Consider the following 14,520-nt stretch of genomic DNA (forward strand, 5'->3'; position numbering starts at 1 on the left):
ATGTTACAGTAGAATTATACATTAGAATGTTACAGTAGAATGATACATTAAGACGGTTTAATAGAATGTTGCAGTAGAGTGTTACAGCATAGAATGTTACAGTATAGAATGTTGCATTAGAATATTACAGTAGAATGATACATTAGAATGTTTTAATAGAATGTTGCAGTAAAGTAATTAAATTAGAACCTTTTTATAGAATGTTGCAGTAGAGTGTTACAGTATAGAATGTTACAGTAAAGAATGTTACATTAAAATGTTACAGTATAGAATGTTACATCGGAATGTTACAGTAGAATAATTCAACAGAATGTTACAGTAGAATGTTACATTAGAATATTTCAATAGAATGTTGCAGTAGTGTTACAGTATAGAATGTTACAGTAAAGAATGTTACAGTATAGAATGTTACATCGGAATGTTACAGTAGAATAATTCAACAGAATGTTACAGTAGAATGTTACAGTAAAGAATGTTACATTACAATGTTACAGTATAAAATGTTACAGTAGAATGTTACAGTAGAATAGTGCGATGGAATGTTGCAGTAGAATAGTGTGATAGAATGTTACAGTAAAATGATACAGTAAAATGATAAATTAGAACGTTTTAATAGAATGTTGCAGTATGGAATGTTACATTAGAATGTTTTAATAGAATGTTGCAGTAAAATGTTACATCATAGAATGTTACATCATAGAATGTTACAGTTAAGAAGGTTACAGTATAGAATGTTACATTAGAATGTTACAGTAAAGTAATTAAATTAGAACCTTTTAATAGAATGTTGCAGTAGAGTGTTACAGCATAGAATGTTACATTAAAGAATGTTACATTATAGAATGATATAATAGAATATTACAGTAGAATGATACATTAGAATGTTTCAGTAGAATGTTACGTTACAAAGTTACAGTATAGAATGTTACAATGGAATTTTACAGTAGAATGTTAATAGAATGTTACATTTGAATGTCTTAATAGAATGTTGCAGTAAAATGTTACATCATAGAATGTTACAGTATAGAATGTTACAGTAGAATTATACATTAGAATGTTACAGTAGAATGATACATTAAGACGGTTTAATAGAATGTTGCAGTAGAGTGTTACAGCATAGAATGTTACAGTATAGAATGTTACATTACAATGTTACAGTATAGAATGTTGCATTAGAATATTACAGTAGAATGATACATTAGAATGTTTTAATAGAATGTTGCAGTAAAGTAATTAAATTAGAACCTTTTTATAGAATGTTGCAGTAGAGTGTTACAGTATAGAATGTTACAGTATAGAATGTTACATCAGAATGTTACAGTAGAATAATTCAACAGAATGTTACAATAGAATGTTACAGTAGAATGATACATTACAATGTTACAGTAAAATGATAAATTAGAATTTTTTAATAGAATGTTGCTGTACAATGTTACAGTATAGAATGTTACATTACAATGTTACAGTAGAATGATACATTAGAATGATACATTAGAATGATACATTAGAATGTTGCAGTAGAATGTTACAGTAGAATGTTAATAGAATGTTACATTAGAATGTTTTAATAGAATGTTGCAGTAAAATGTTACATCATAGAATGTTATATTAAAGAATGTTACATTACAATGTTACATTACAAAGTTACAGTATAGAATGTTACAATGGAATTTTACAGTAGAATGTTAATAGAATGTTACATTTGAATGTCTTAATAGAATGTTGCAGTAAACTGTTACATCATAGAATGTTACAGTAGAATTATACATTAGAATGTTACAGTAGAATGATACATTAAGACGGTTTAATAGAATGTTGCAGTAGAGTGTTACAGCATAGAATGTTACAGTATAGAATGTTACATTACAATGTTACAGTATAGAATGTTGCATTAGAATATTACAGTAGAATGATACATTAGAATGTTTTAATAGAATGTTGCAGTAAAGTAATTAAATTAGAACATTTTTATAGAATGTTGCAGTAGAGTGTTACAGTATAGAATGTTACAGTAAAGAATGTTACATTAAAATGTTACAGTATAGAATGTTACATCAGAATGTTACAGTAGAATAATTCAACAGAATGTTACAGTAGAATGTTACATCATAGAATGTTACAGTAGAGAATGTTACAGTAGAATTATACATTAGAATGTTACAGTAGAATGATACATTAAGACGGTTTAATAGAATGTTGCAGTAGAGTGTTACAGCATAGAATGTTACAGTATAGAATGTTACATTACAATGTTACAGTATAGAATGTTGCATTAGAATATTACAGTAGAATGATACATTAGAATGTTTTAATAGAATGTTGAAGTAAAGTAATTAAATTATAACCTTTTTATAGAATGTTGCAGTAGATTGTTACAGTATAGAATGTTACAGTATAGAATGTTACATCAGAATGTTACAGTAGAATAATTCAACAGAATGTTACAATAGAATGTTACAGTAGAATGATACATTACAATGTTACAGTAAAATGATAAATTAGAATTTTTTAATAGAATGTTGCAGTAGAATGTTACAGTATAGAATGTTACATTACAATGTACAGTAGAATGATACATTAGAATGATACATTAGAATGTTGCAGTAGAATGTTACAGTATAGAATGTTACAGTAGAATGGTACATTAGAATATTTTAATAGAATGTTGCAGTAGAATGTTACAGTATAGAATGTTACATTACAATGTTACAGTAGAATGATACATTAGAATGATACATTAGAATGTTGCAGTAGAATGTTACAGTATAGAATGTTACAATAGAATGTTACAATAGAATGTTACATTAGAATGATACATTAGAATGTTGCAGTAGAATGTTACAGTATAGAATGTTACAGTAAAATGATAAATTAGAATTTTTTAATAGAATGTTGCAGTAGAATGTTACAGTATAGAATGTTACATTACAATGTTACAGTAGAATGATACATTAGAATGATACATTAGAATGTTGCAGTAGAATGTTACAGTATAGAATGTTACAATAGAATGTTACAGTAGAATGATACATTACAATGTTACAGTAAAATGATAAATTAGAATTTTTTAATAGAATGTTACAGTAGAATGTTACAGTAAAGAATATTACATTACAATGTTACAGTATAGAATGTTAGAATAGAATGTTACAGTAGAATAGTGCGATAGAATGTTGCAGTAGAATAGTGCGATAGAATGTTGCAGTAGAATGTTACAGTATAGAATGTTACAATAGTATATTACAGTAGAATGATACATTTGAATGTTTCAGTTGAATGCTACAGTATAGAATGTTACAGTAGAATGATACATTAGAATGTTACAGTAGAATGATACAGTAGAATAGTGCGATAGAATGTTGCAGTAGAATGTTACAGTATAGAATGTTACAGTATAGATTGTTACAGTATAGATTGTTACAGTAGAATGATACATTAGAACTAGAAAATGCATTTCCTGCAGAAAATGCTTTGGAATGTGGAAAGCTGAAATTAATTTTAAAAAGTTGCTTAAAGTACAGAAATGAAACAAGCTGAAATACATTTAAAAATGGCTGAAAATACAGAAATGAAAAAAGCTGAAATGAACTTGAAAGAATTGCAAAATAACTGAAATGGGAGAAGCTTCTATGAATTTGAAAACACATAAATAAAGGCTGAAATTATTTCTAAACATTGCTGAAAGAATAGAAAAAGCTGAAATACATTTAAAAATGGCTGAAAATACAGAAATGAAAAAAACTCAAATGAACTTGAAACAATTGCAAAAAAATAGAAATGGGAGAAGCTTCTATGAATTTAAAAACACAGAAATAATAAAAACTGAGAATTAAAAAAAACACATTTTTGTAGTAATATAAGGTTTAGTACTATAGCTGTAATTGTGGTACTAGTGCTACTAGCAGCAGTAGAATAAGTAAGTACTAGTTTCACTAGTATTTGAAAGCAATTGTGGTGTACCTATTATTGAGGTACAGATAATCATTGAGGCTTTTATTTTGAAATAATGGAATTGGGTGGGGGGGTTGGGAGACAGAATGTTTGTTATTCAAAGCAAATGGACTTGGTAAAATAGATTTGTACAGCGCTCTTCTAGTGTTCTGACCACTCAAAGCGCCTTAACACTACATAACATCATTCACCCATTCACACACCAATGACAGGACCTACCATACACAGTGGCACCTGCCCAACCAGTAACTAACATTCACACACACTGTAGTCACAGCTAGAGGAACAATGCTGGGAATAAGCGTCTTGCCCAAGGACACATTGACATGCAGGTTAGCCAGGCCTGGGATCAGACCGCCAACCCTCTGATTGGAGGATGGCCGCCCGCGCTCCCCACTCACCCACAGTCGCCCTAAGCTAATAAAACTAAAGTTATTAATTGATGGGCCTCATCAAACATTACAGTAAGAATTACCTCCATTGGGGTTGAAATACTAGTAGTACTAGTAATATTAGTAGTAGTAAAAGTCATTTAGTAATAATACCAGTTGAAATACTAGAAGTACTAGAAATATTAGTAGTGGTTGTAGTACTATTTGAAAGAGCAATACGTATTTAACAAAACAGCTTCATCCTAAGCTTCATGGCTAAATTACAGATAATCATTGCAGCTTTTATTTTGAAATGATGGTATTGGGGGAGTGGGTGCAGGGGTTGAGAGACAGTATATATTATTTAATAGGCCTCATCAAACAGTACAGTAAGAATTCCCTCCATTGGGTTGAAATACTAGTAGTACTAGTAATAGTAGTAGTAAAAGTCATTTTAGTAATACTACCAGTTGAAATACTAGAAGTACTACTAGAAGTACTAGAAATATTAGTAGTGGTTGTAGTACTATTTAAAAGCCCAATAAGTATTTAACAAAACAGCTGAATCCTAAGCTTCATGTTTAAATAACATAATCATTGCAGCTTTTATTTTGAAATGATGGTATTGGGTGAGGGGGCGGGGGGGTTGACAGACAGAATATATTAGAAGGCCTCATCAAACAGTACAGTAAGAATTCCCTCCATTGGGTTGAAATACTAGTAGTACTAGTAATAGTAGTAGTAAAAGTCATTTTAGTAATAATACCAGTTGAAATACTAGAAGTACTACTAGAAGTACTAGACATTTTAGTAGTGGTTGTAGTACTATTTGAAAGCGCAATAAGTATTCAACGAAACAGCTGAATCCTAAGCTTTATGTTTAAATAACATAATCATTGCAGCTTTTATTTTGAAATGATGGTATTGGGTGAGTGGGTGGGGGGGTGGGGGGTTGAGAGACAGAATATATTAATAGGCCTCATCAAACATTACAGTAAGAACTCCCTCCATGGGGGTTGCTTTGAAATGATGAGAGATGGTGGAGAGAAGGAGGTCATGTCAGGCTGCACTAATCAGCTAATTAGGATCAGATGTGAGTCACAGAAAGAGCCCCAGCTCGTTGTCGCGGCAACGGAGCAGCTGCACTTAGCTCACAGACAGTTACTGAGAACCCACACCTCAAACAAATGCTTCCTGGAGCAAAACTATTTGGAGTAGCCAAAAAATAATGACATTTTGAGAGACACAAGACTCTACCGAACGTTTGAGTCTCTTTTATGTCTCTATGTGTTTTAAAACTGCTCTACTAGCAGTTTACAAAACATGGACCCTCTCTTGTCTTCCGACTTTGTCCTCACTCTAGCGCCCACTCTAAATTCGAAAAGGACCCCAAAACTAATGAAACATAATTAGTGATTATGAAAAAAGTATAATAGATATCAACAAGCTGTTTTTTATGAAATTGTTGACACTTGTGTCAACATTTTAAAGTTTAAATGGTGTCTGTAGCTGAAAGATTGGAGAAGCTGAAAAAGTTGAAAGTTGAAGAAGTTTTGAAAGGATTTGAAATTTTAATCCATTGGAAACCATGTTAAAAAGGTTGATGTTTTTAATTTATATTAATTCAATTATAAGAGCTAATAGCACCCCTCTCCTGAAGGAGCTGAACATTTTAATATTTGAATGGTCTTAATAGCTGAAAGTGTGAAGGAGTTGAAACGTGCGGCGGAAGAAATAGTAGAAGAATAAGTTGATTAAAGAAAAGAAGAACAATACTTGGAATGCTTGAAGCATTCCAACTAATAAAGATTAGAAGAACAATACTTGGAATGCTTGAAGCATTCCAACTAATGATACATTAGAATGATACATTAGAATGTTACGTTAGAATGTTAATAGAATGTTACATTAGAATGTTTTAATAGAATGTTGCAGTAGAGTTTTACAGTATAGAATGTTACATTAGAATGTTACAATAGAATATTACTGTAGAATAATTCAATAGAATGTTACAGTAGAATGAAACATTAGAATGTTACAGTATACAGTAGAATGTTACAGTAAAGAATGTTACATTACAATGTTAGTTTAGAATGTTACAATAGAATGTAACATTCATAGAATGTAACAGTCATCTGAACATTTGGAATAATGGAGAATGCAGGCATTGATCCCGCTACTTCTCGCATGCTAAGCGAGCGCTCTACCATTTGAGCTAATTCCCCTTTACAAAGAGTGCCTGGGTCGAATTGCCACAAGGCTGACACTGCATTTAAACGCTTTTAAAACCTCCCAGCACAATGAAAACATGCTTCTATATTGCCAATTATCAAATTATGCCGCAAACTCTGAACAAACAAGACGAGGTGGCCCAGTGGCTAAGGAGATTCACTGCTAATCCATTGTTTTCTGCATGCATGTGTTCGAATCCCATTCTCCTCGCATTCCACTTCTCTTTCACCTGCTACGTTTACGTGTCACCTCCAAGAAATTCACATTTGTTGCCGTAGTTCCAATATGATTAGAGCAAAGGGCTCAGATTGTCAAGACCTCATCCAAAGCCAACCCTGTAATGCAACAGAGGATTCAAAGTTTCAGCTGTCCTTTTTTCATTTAATCTTATGGTTTTCCACCAGTCGCAGGCAAAAATGTCTTCAAAATCACCCGAAGAATGCTCCTGTTGATCACAACACCTCATGCATGGTTAGAGAAAACTCCTCAATTTGAGCTAGTTTTCCTCTGCATCTGGTTAGGATAAACATAGCTGATCTTCTCAACCCCTCAACATACATTTTTACAAAACCTTTAAGGTGATTTAAAAAAATGAGTTGGTCAATATGTCGGTCGCATTCAACAAAATGTTCGTGAATCGTAGTCTAAATTAAGACTTGTCCGCTGTGTGTTTGGCCCTATGCTAATCATTGTCACTATATCCTTCTCTGAACATTTGGAATAATGGAGAATGCGGGCATCGATCCCGCAACTTCTCGCATGCTAAGCGAGCGCTCTACCATTTGAGCTAATTCCCCTTTACAAAGAATGCCTGGGTCGAATTGCCACAAGGCTGACACTGCATTTAAACGCTTTTAAAACCTCCCAGCACAATGAAAACATGCTTCTATATTGCCAATTATCAAATTATGCCGAAACTCTGAACAAACAAGACGAGGTGGCCGAGTGCTTAAGGAGATTCACTGCTAATCCATTGTTTTCTGCATGCATGGGTTCGAATCCCATTCTCCTCCCCTATAGAACTGTTCTGCATCTTTTGGCGCCGGAGAACTCAGTCTATTGTGGCCAAGCTGACATCATCAATGTTCTCAAAGTTGACATATCGGCAATGACTTTGTTTCTGATCTCCCGGATTCTGATGAGGTCGTTCTCACAAACCTTATCCACAATGAGGGTTTCTTGTGCCGCTGTAAATATGGCAACCCTCCCACCTCTATGTGGCATTCTTTCAACTCTAAAGAAAGAAACGTGTTGTCAATTGACATGTTTTACAATACAGTAACTGATTTGAAACCAATAGACTACTTTCACAGGCTTGTAAAATTGTATTGTGACAAAGGAATCAATAGAGTACAATACCTGTTGTGTTGGACTCTTAGTCCTGCTTCAGCCATTGTCATGCCATGGACAATGACATGGTCAATGACTGTGTCCGTAATGATGGTGCGAGATTGTCTTGCTCTCCCTCCATGACCTTCTCCTCTCCCTTGTTGGCCTCCTCCTCTTCCTCATTAACCAGCTCTTCTTCCTCCTCTGATTTTAACTCCTCTTCCTCGTTGGCCTGCTCCTCTTCTTCCATGGCCAGCTCTTCTCCCTCCTCTGACTCGAATTCCTCTTCCCCTGACTCTGCCTTTATCCATTGTGTTTGTTTGGAATCTTTAGCAAACTGTGCACTCTCAACTTGCTTTTATACATGTGGTTACAGCATTAGCAACAAGTGTCTTCAATTTTGAGTCGTTGTGTGTAATGAATGACACCAGGCGTGTTCATTGTGTTCAAATATTGCTGACTGTGGCAAGCATTTTGCATCACATGAGCTTTCATTTGAGAATATGAGCAGATTTCTTTTGCAACTTGTGTTTTAGCAAGGGAAAATGTGTTAAACACATTTCACATGAAGACACAATTCACAAAACACAATCCTCCGTTCTCATAAATCTTATGATAATGGAAAATTATGGCTAGATTTAGTAAATGTGTTTAGACAACTTGTCATTTGGTTTAGAGGATTGGCTTTTGTGTTTTAGCATTTGAGAAAAACTCTAACAGTAGCGCCGAGTGCGAAAAGTGGTTGGTGGAAGGTGGCGATGGTCAGTAGTAGGTTCCTCCGGTGGTCGGCGGAAGGATCCTTTTTTAGTAGCGTTTAGTTTAGTCCCTCATGCAAATTACATGTAAATGAGTATCTTACGATGGATGGGTTTTCCCTAAGTGTTTTTTTTTCAAACTTTATTGAGAATGTAGCACAACACAGCGACTTAGTAAGTAAGTAGCGCAGCGTCTCAAATAAAGTGAAGTACGTCTTAATGCGAGGCTTTAGAAATCAACACAAAGGGATTCTGTATGTGTTCATAAAGTTTGAAGCGGGTCATTTGGCCAATGTTTTGATAACCGACCGCAGGTAGCGGACAGAGAGCACCAGCGGACCAACCACTTCCCCCCTCCCCCATCCAGACAAACCGGTTGTCTGACCACTGGCCGTAACTGGAAATGCACTTATTCTAAGTCGCTTTGGATAAAAGTGTCAGCTAAATGACATGTAATGTACTGAACGGCCTCAATCTCTTTGCTCTGATTGCATCTACCAGACCTGAACGTGAAAATGTAATTATGTCAAAGAGATTATCTTAATCAGTTCACTGTTAACGCTTAGCACGTTACAAGATAGAAGTTAATGTAGTTTTGGCAACAATATAGTTTCACCGTTGATGACCCATGTTCCCCTGAGGTAACGTAACTTTAAATGTTCGTGAACGGAAATGAAAACTGTCAGTAATCAGCGATGTGTTCCGTGTGTTTCTCAAAGGAGGACAACATCAACATAGCTCTTTAAACAAGATTTGGTACGTGTTGAAATATCCCATAAACGTGAATACAACGCAATGCGTTATTTGACGCTTTTTCCGGACCTTTTTTTTGTCGATGGCCCAGTAAACATGATGTAAATGCATACGTGTCAACGTTTCTACGTGAATGATTTACATGTCTAACAACTGCAGGAAATATACTTTGATGAGAGAAAGTAGAGAAGTAGTGAAAAATATCAATGTGCCTCATCTCCTCACCAGCCACAGACCTAGTGCCTGTGATGGGTTACTGCCAACATCCAAACAACATGGTTGTTATACAGTTACTACCAGTTGTACATTATCCCGGGTTCACGTCAAAAATCAAATGATTATTCTGTTAACTGAACATTTCTTTTAAAATCAAAGAACGAAAGGTGTGGTATTTAGACGTTTGATTTAAGGTCACATTTGAGGTAAACCTTTATTTAACAGAGGTGTGAACCTTCACAAGATGGAGGACCTAAGTGACTACTTAAGGTCACGGCATGTACCCGAGGAAGACATGCAGCGAACACGAGAAGGTAGCTGATCTACGAAATGCTTAATTTGTATTAAACATTAAAAAACCTAAAGTGAAGAAGAGCTTTATAAATATCTGATATCGGAAATGCAGGTTTTGGCTTTTGCAGACGGAGAGAAAAAGAACCCAGCAGTCGCAAGTCAAAGATCTTTGAGCGACTTAGAGGAAAGCTCTCACGAAACAAAGATGATCATGTTTTTCAGAGAAAGCATCAAACCCCTCCAAAGAATGCTAAAAAAAATTGAGATAGGATGGATGAATTTCTGTGAAGGGGAATTTTTACAGATGCGCACCAAAAAGGGAGGGGGAACCAGAAAAGAGAGTGTCCCAAAAAATAGTAAAAAACTGAACTTGATTGAAAAGGCTACCCTGTTGTTTTTTCCAGATGGAGTAAATGCAGAGGGGAGCTGTACAGATTTTGACATAAATTTAACTGATTTTCAGCAGCATTCATTGGATGGTAGTATCACAGTCTGGGAACTCTACGAAAAGACAAAGTTACCTCTCCTGCGTTTCTATTTAACAACAAAAAAGAAAGACATTGTCAATGACATCCATCTTGAGGAGGAGAACGATGATGCCACCTCCATATACTCCTGGAACAGACAATGTGGAGATACATGTTTCTGATGTAATTTATGTTGGAAGCTGCACAGAATTGCATTGCAAATGCAAGCGATGAAAGTATGTCCCTTCTTTACACCACAGTCAACCATACTGATGCACCTACCTTGCCAGAGGTAATGTAAAGCATCCACATTACATCATGTGGATGCTTTAGAGATCGCTTCAATTCGTTCTTCTGGAGCAAGGTGTTTTCGGCTTTGTGGAGAGCGATCTTGTGGAATGCTTTTTCAAGTACGTGTCAGAGTCTGAGCAGGCAATCTTTAAATCTTGTTATAATTGTTGAATGTGTTGACCTTGAAGAATTGTTGGAAATCCTGGATATGCATAACTGCCGGAGCATTCCAACAGCACGGAGCATGGAGCAAATCTTAAAGGAGCTTACTCACCGAAAACTGGTTCAAGAGCCTGCTTTTGTTATTGAACAGTGGGGCAACATGCTTGTACCTGTTAGATCAGAGCTGAAAGGGATTGCAGCAGTCTATGAAGAGCCACACCCAACATCGCGAAAGATCACCAGATCAATCACTTACCCCATTGCCCAGAATGCCCAGGAAAAACTAGTAGTCAAGTATGTAAGCGCATACCTGAGAGAGTCAGACACCCAGCACCTCTCCCTTATCCTTAGATTTTGCACTGGGTCCGACTTCACGGTCTGCTTCACACAACTCCACGAGTTTCAGAGAAGATTTAGGTTTACAGATTGTTGGCTTATAAAGGATACACATCAGCTACTGAGTGTCACAGTTTTAACATTTTGCCCATAATTTTCAGCATGTTCAGCCAATTTCCAATCTTTGCTTTATTGAACATTGTTTTCAGTTAACGAACACGGTCCTTTAAATGTTTTAATACACCGGGCTCAGAGGAAATCTGATTTAAGGAAATTTCAGAAAAACTGTTATGGTTGTTAGATAAATCACATGTGAAAATGTGTAGGGTAATTTGATCGGAATGAAAAAAACGTTTCTGTCCGAGCTCTATTTCATACATTTACAATTTGTGATTTAACATGAAAAAATTAATAATTATGTGTGTGTAAATGGTTTTACAAATAGTCAGAGTTCGTTCGTTCTTTATCAGATGTCTGAGTTCAATATACAGGTTCACTGTTTCAAACACATCATTGGTTAATTTCAGGTTATACTCTGACATTAGGTCCACACAGATATGAAACACGTCTTCAAGTCCTTGAATACACACTCTTCTAGGCAGACTTGAACATTCTCCAGGTCCACATGGTGCAAAGAATCTCTGCCTCCGAACAGTTGAGGGACTGCATGCAGTATGGAGGGACGTCCATGAGGTGATCGGGAGTTGTGGACTCAACGGACTCTGTGGTTGTTCCAAGTCAATATTACCTCATTAAGTTCCTCCTAAGAGACTGTACGGTGTGCAGTGTCGGGTTCGGTAGGAAAGACGCTGGAAACAAGGTTGCCCGTATACAATGCTTTTATTTTGCTGCTGTTCAAGCACACGCACCGGCGTCCTGCTCGCTCGTTTGCGCCCCCCGCTCGCCCGCCTCACTGTCTCTTAAATAGGGGCGAGAGGATGCATGTTAGTTAACGCCAGCTGGTCGCTAAGCGTTCCCACCTGGCACTGTTCCCCGAGCCATTCCCCTTCTCTCCCCCCTGCAGCCGAGCTGAAACCACGCCCGCCACCACATACCCCCACCGCCCGACTTAGGCCGGGGAGCCGTCCGGCCTAGCTTACTCCCCCCCCCCCCTCCCTCCAGAGGGTGGGAGAGGAAGTCCGCCACGACCATCTGCGTCCCCGGTCTATGGACCACCTTGAAGTTAAACGGCTGCATGGCCAGATACCACCGAGTGATCCGGGCGTTAGTATCCTTCATGCGGTGGAGCCATTGGAGCGGGGCATGGTCCGAACAGAGGGTGAATGAGCGTCCCAGGAGGTACTAGCGTAGGGAGTCCACCGCCCACCGGATGGCCAGGCACTCCTTTTCCACTGTGCTGTACCTGGCCTCCCTCTCGGATAGCTTCCGGCTGATGTAGACTACGGGCTGGTCGACCCCCTCCACCTCCTGGGACAAAACGGCCCCCAGCCCTCTGTCCGACGCGTCGGTCTGCAGAACAAACGGGAGAGAAAAGTTAGGTGTGTGGAGGAGCGGCTCCCCACAGAGAGTTTGTTTTACCTTCTCAAACGCCCGCTGGCACTGCTCCGACCACTGGACCGGATCTGACGCACCATTCCGGGTCAGGTCGGTCAAGGGGCTGGTGAGGTCCGCAAAGCCGGCGATGAACCGCCTGTAATACCCCGCCAGACCCAAAAACCGCCTCACCTCTTTTTTTGTCTTGGGGCGCGGGCAGGCCGCAATAGCTGCCGTCTTGTCCACCTGAGGGCGCACTTGCCCACCCCCCAAGTGGTACCCCAGATACCGTACCTCCCTCCGTCCAACTGCACACTTCCCCGGGTTGGCGGTGAGCCCGGTCCGCCTCAGCGACCCCAGCACTGCGTCCACCCGCCGCACATGCTCCGCCCAGGTGGTGCTGTGGATGATCACATCATCCAGGTACGCGGCTGCATATGCGGCGTGCGGACGCAGCACCCTGTCCATGAGCCGCTGGAACGTGGCCGGGGCACCGAACAAGCCGAAGGAAAGCGTGGTGAATTGGTACAACCCGTACGGAGTGGAGAACGCTGTCTTCTCTTTGGACTCTGAAGACAGGGGAATCTGCCAGTAGCCCTTAGTTAAATCCAGGGTCGTAAAGTAACGTGCAGTGCCCAGCCGGTCCAGGAGTTCGTCGACCCGGGGCATTGGGTAGGCGTCGAATCGTGACACATCGTTCACCTTGCGGTAGTCCACGCAGAACCGCACAGTCCCATCCTTCTTGGCCACCAGAACGATGGGGCTGCACCAGGCGCTGTTGGACTCTTCTATTACCCCCATCTCCAACATAGCTGCTAATTCCTCCCGAACCACTTTTCTTTTGTGTTCGGGTAGTCTGTAGGGTCGTGACCTTACAGACGGGGGAGTCTCAATTTGGTGCCTTATCAGGTCGGTCCGGCCTGGCCGGGGGGAGAACACATCAGCAAACCGCTTCTGCAACCGGGCCACGTCTGCCCTCTGGTCCTCAGAGAGACGACCCTCACACGGGAGCGGGGCGGGATTATCCGCTTTTGGCACCTCCGGTCCCAGGTCCTCTCTTTCCGATACTGTGGAAACCAGTCCATCCAATCACTGCAGTCCATTTTACCGTATCAACGAGACAGCTCGTTCATGCTTACAAAAATCGGGATTTTTGAACCCGGATTCAGACTCCGATGGAAATCCTCAACAATATTATGTCAACGTCCGTTTTAAAGTACTATAACACAGTCACAGTCGATCCACCATTACCCTTCCCTTCCCTACGTAGTCTAGGTCTGTGAGGCAGCGCACCATCACCCAGGGTTCCCCGTCCCCACTATAATAAGAAGACTTTGGACTCGACTTGAGACTTGTTGGCTTTGACTTTTGACTCGACTTGGGACTTGCCTCATCTTTGACTCGACTTGACTCGGGACTCAAGGGCAACGACTTGAGACTTACTTGTGACTTGCATAACAATGACTTTGTCCCACCTCTGCCCATAAGTCATAATTTTGACTTTCAACCCTTCTTTTTTTTGTGTGGCGGAAATGGGCTTCCATTCTCACATTATCTCCTCACTGGATTTTCTTTGCATTTGACAGTATGTGGGCGGACCCAGTCACCATTGTATCTCAACTTCTTATTGGACTAAAGTTTCTAGTAGCCGGAATAAAACTATTTTACGATTGTCCAATAAATGCAGAGAAGTAGCAGGTGGTAGGCTCCTTTTACAGAACGGCACAAATTGATCTTTTTTTTGAACAGAATAAACATATCTCAGAACAGCATTTTGTAATGAATTGTAATTTGTGAGAAAAGGAGCAACCTGTGATGGCTTGCCTGCATCATTTTTTCATATTCAACGTCACCAGTTGTGACTCGAAG

The 14,520-nt window shown here is 38.8% G+C and overlaps 1 non-coding gene across 1 annotated transcript; it reads right to left on the reverse strand.

Moving 5' to 3' along the window:
* Window positions 1-7,278: 7,278 nt before the first annotated feature.
* Window positions 7,279-7,351, reverse strand: trnaa-agc (transfer RNA alanine (anticodon AGC)). The gene has a single exon. It is a non-coding gene; the product is annotated as a tRNA-Ala (tRNA).
* Window positions 7,352-14,520: the final 7,169 nt, after the last annotated feature.

The sequence above is a fragment of the Pungitius pungitius genome, chromosome 12 (genome assembly GCF_949316345.1).
Source record: "Pungitius pungitius chromosome 12, fPunPun2.1, whole genome shotgun sequence".
Lineage (NCBI taxonomy): Eukaryota > Metazoa > Chordata > Actinopteri > Perciformes > Gasterosteidae > Pungitius > Pungitius pungitius.